The sequence below is a fragment of the Triticum aestivum genome, chromosome 7B, assembly GCF_018294505.1.
Source record: "Triticum aestivum cultivar Chinese Spring chromosome 7B, IWGSC CS RefSeq v2.1, whole genome shotgun sequence".
Taxonomy (NCBI): Eukaryota; Viridiplantae; Streptophyta; class Magnoliopsida; order Poales; family Poaceae; genus Triticum; species Triticum aestivum.
Window position 1 is genome coordinate 607,637,850 of NC_057813.1, and position 5,017 is coordinate 607,642,866.

The following is a 5,017-nucleotide window of genomic DNA, read 5'->3' on the forward strand; positions in this document are numbered from 1 at the left end:
GTGGCGCAGGACGGAACCGAACGAAGGGCCTCACCTCGACCCACCGAACCTCACGCGGTGACACACCCTCTGCCCCCACGTCTCGTTATCTTCTCACACCCACACATACCAACACAAACACCACACACACAAAAAATTTCTCCTGGTGCCTCTATCCCACGCCCCCCACCCCCCGCCGGCCCCTCTATCCATGCCTCTCTCGAATACGTAATACACACCATACCTCTCTAGGCCCCGCCAAATGCATCAACTACACATTCACACATGTTACATCATGTACCCCATTGATCTAAAAAGCCCTCTCTTCACGTTTATCTCGCATACAACATTCCTTTTGAATAAAGTGTGGCCAAAAAATTATTTTAGAATTTCTACATATATACAACATTACAAAGTTATATGGAAGAGTACGAACGCTAATTTGCATTGCATGGTGCCCACAATGATATTTATTCCGCACTGTGAATTTGTATATTTTTATACTATATACAACGTTAGTCATAATAAAGAGAAACGAAGAGCGTCTCTCTCTCCATCGCCTACCCCCCTCTACACCCCTTTCACGTATGCACACAAACTATCTCCAGGTCCTCTAAAATTAAGCCCCTAGCACATTCGCGCATGTTTCATCTTTCTCTCGTGATATATACAATGAGGATCATTGTATTTGAAGCGAAAGAACGATACGTATATTGGACTTCATAATCCACTCATTACGGTCACCATTTATGTTTAGTAGTTATTATACAGTCACGGGCTCACCGTACAACTCTGTATTTGCTCAAGACATGACTAGTTGACCAGTTAAACGCTCCACGTGGCACCTCTAGTGTTGCATCACATTATCTCACTACCATAGTGCCCACCTGTCGGCTTGTATCTACTCTACATCTTGTAGGAGATATGCCCTAGAGGCAATATTAAATGATATTATTTATCTCCAAGTTCATAATTATGTTTATGTTCCATGCTATAACTGCTATGGTTCTCGAGTCTACAATAACACGAGGCTCGGAGGAAGACTCATATGCACGTGTGGAATAATAAACGGTAAGAAGTATTCTTAGTCTGGCCTCTAAGACTAGTTGTGTTGCATGATCGTTCTGTTTTCCTGGTCATGGGCATGTCAATGCCAGCAATTTTGAGGGCACAATGTTAAGAGAACATTTGTGTTGAATCGACCCGGATTAATGTTGTGCTATGAGATTCATTCGTCACAAGTTAATGGCACATAATACAGAGATGGTTAACGTTTGCATGATTCCTTAGACCACGAGAGTATCGAGTTTCTTCATGCTTGCTTCATGAACTTTGGTGTTTTTAAAGGTCATTCGTAAATGGGTGGCTATTACGGCGGCTTACGAGTTCATGGAAAAGTATGTCAAGTAACTTGATAGCTCAACATTGGGATTTGCTCCTCCGACAATGGAGAGATATTCTCAGGCCCTCTCGGTGTTACGGTATCCATCATCGTCTAGCCAGACACAGTGTGATTTGATCACAGGGATGCCGGAACACGGAAACGAGAAAAGAGAACAAAACCAGTAACGAGGTAACTAGCATAGTGGACAAGTTTTTGATCCACGGGGATGCAAGTAAATATCACCTCGGGTCCTTGTAACATATCGCGAAGCAACAGAATAGCACACGGCAACTAGAGGTTCACTCGAATATTCATTCATGTGGGTATAGGGGTCAATATGGGTGTCCACGGCTCCGATGTAGATCATTGATCAGAAAGTGTTCCGGTCATGTCTATGCTTCAACGAACCTATAGGGTCACACGCTTAAGGGTCATCTATCTGCTGAATACTAGACAGGGAGTCTGAGAGAAATTTGCTGAAAAAGTTTCGGAGACAATGGAAGAATTCGGGAGATAGAATAGCGAAATAGTTTCGTAACACCGAAAATTTGTTTTGGGATATACCATTAAGTCAAATATGTTTCGGGTCACGCCTGATAATTCTTGGAGGGTGCCAGAATTATTCTGGAAACATCTGGGAATTTTTGGGGATAAAAACCAAAAATGTTTCCGAGCTGCCGGTACCGCTTTTGTTGTTTTTCGCAGATGAAATTCACTAATCTAAAATTGTTTCAGAACGAGTCCAAAATCATTTTAGTGGGTACTGGAATTATTCTAAGACCCACAGAAATATTTTCGGATTTAATGGACGCGAAAAATTGTCTTCATGAATAGTGAAAACGCATTCTTGTTTGCTTTTCGCAGATGAAAATCACTAAACCGAAATTGTTTCGGAACACATTGAAAATTATTTTAGTGGGTACTGGAAATGTTCTAAGCCCACGTAAATATTTCAGTTCAAACGGATGCTGAAAATGTCGTCATGAATAGTGAAAGTGCTTTTTGCTTGGCTTCTTGGAGAAGCCACCTTGAGGGCCTTTTGGTATTATCCCCTTGGCTTCTTGGAGAAGCCACCCTTGGGCTTGGCCTATAAATAGGGGTGGAGGGGGCTGCCTAAAGACACACTCTTTCTCACATACAAGTGCCATGCATGATCTGGCTTCTCTCTCCCTCCCAGCGAAATAGTTACGTAGAGCCGAAAGGCTGTCTGGGTTCCGGTGGGAACTAGTTCTGGACAGCGAAGCCCTGCCGGATAGATGACACCGTATGTGTGCAACCCCATAGAGAGGTCGTAGTTTTGATCCTTTTGCCCGAGGGGCTGTTTTGAGAGTGCCTCCCGAAGGGCTGTCCAAGTGACGGTCCAAGTTCTGTGAGTCCTCCCGAAGGGCTGTCCGAGTGACCATCCGAGTTTTGAGGGTCCTCCCGAAGGACTCTCCGCGACACAGTCCGAGGGACTGTCCGACCGCCTCCCGAAGGGCTGTCCGTGGGGCGGATGAGGGTATACATCCTCGCGGTTGGGAGGTTGCAAATCCTAGCTACGGGGATCTGCACCACCGTTTGTCATCGACTCTACTTCCGCTGCGCTACGAGTCGGTAACGAAAAAGATCAAACCATGTATGCAGTCTCCACAGTGGTCCTGGGCTGGTGTGTAGGTCGGAAAATTTTTGTTTTCTGCTACGTTGCCCTACACATCTCCACTCTTATAAAATACACTATTATAAAATGCACTCTTATAAAAAACAGAGTTGGTGATGATGGTGTGCCTACCATCCTCGCGGGTAGGAAAGAAACTATGGCAATTTTACAAAAAGGTACCCACACACCTCTCCACATTTGCAAATAAGGCCTTCCCTCGTTCATCCTTTTCTCTCACAAGATAAACTAGTCATACAAATGCATCTTGATGTTACGTGCAACGCACGGGCATCTTGCTAGTAAGAATGAAAACAAACGACAAAAAAATATTTGGACGGTGGTTCGAAGTCATGACCGCGGGCACAGCAGACAAGGTGGCCTTGTATTGGTATGTTGAGCCGTCTGTTTTAACACACAAGAGCTGGTGTGGTGATTATACACACACGCATGCATGCACACGAACTGCATGCACGCAACACACACAAACACATGCACCCACGCACGCATGCAACACTCACACATACACACGCAGCCACGCACGCACGCAACACTCACACACACACACGCACGCATGCATGCACACACCAGTACACCACACGACCAACACACACTCTCACACTCAAGTTCTCAACCTACACGTGCATGCGCACACATCAGGCCCTCACAGACATATACACAACCAGGTGCTTCCCGCGCACGGGTTGGAGTCTTGTCGCGGCTGCGTAAATTTGTGTTTATCTGACCTTTTCCCTATGCGAACTGACAGGTGGGACCCACAAGGAACGTGGTCAATTTAACTAGTCAACTTGGCACCACACACACTATTTGGCCGGTCAACAGAGTGCAATCCAATGTTGAACCGTGAGCAAGTGACCGTATAATCACCGCAAAATGTATATAGTGACCGTAATCAGCTTATTCTCAAGTTTGGTGACCGTACTGCGCTTTTCTCTCTGTAGACCCTCCAAAACTACATCTCTACACATTCTCACATGTTACATCTAACAACTATGCAATACAGCACTACTACTACACTCTAACACGATAAATCATATGTGTTTTTAGTTTTACTAGATATCATATTGTTACTTAATTATTCAGTTGGCAAACATTAAAATTGCCTTTGAAATGTATGGCCAGTATCATCTACCGTGCGGGAAAAATCCCGCCCTTTCATGTTTAATCGGGTTTGTATCGATGGATCGTGCGAAACAGCAAACCTATAGTACTATACAGTACAAGTGACAGTTCACGGGGCCGTCGTGTCGTGTACTCCTCCATCGTAAGAGTGGAGCACTCGCTTTCATAAATATTCTAGTCCCTTTCGCCGACATGTGGGACATCAAGTTACCGGGTCCACGTGCCATACCGGAATACAGTGCAGAGCAGCCGGGGTGAAGCACACCAGTCATGGCGCTAGTGTGGTAATGAGCAATGAGGCGTCAAATCACAAAGATGCACCTTTCCCGTAGTTATGTTGGAGAGACAAAGTAATAATGCTAAAAAAGAAGTTGGAGGGACGAAGCAACCATCATTTCACTCGTTGTTGAATCCGCTTCTCCCTCATCTTCTTCAACGTAACCACGTGTTGCTTCCGCCAAAGTTCTGCCTCATGTGGGATGCAGATCGGCTTGGTAAAGCACTGACACGTGGGACCGCATGTTAGCAAACCGCCAGGACAACATCCTCTAAAAATAAGAAACCTCCCCCGCCATCTGCGCGGCAAAATCACCTCCTTTTTACTAATCTTGATTCTATAATTTTTTAGATCAATATAATTGAGATTTGTATAGATAGCACACAGGAGCAAAACCAAGTGGTACGGTTAAGGGCATCCACAATGTGTAGCCAAATGTGAAAATAGCTTTTGGCATCGTGGGAACCATTGTGGACGGTGTTGCCAAAGCCAAAAAGATGGAACCGAAGCTCCCTGATTGATTGACTGAAGGAATAGAAAAATGCAACGTCTCTCCTCTTTCTCCCATGCTTGAGCGCATGTAGTACAGTATAGAGCACAG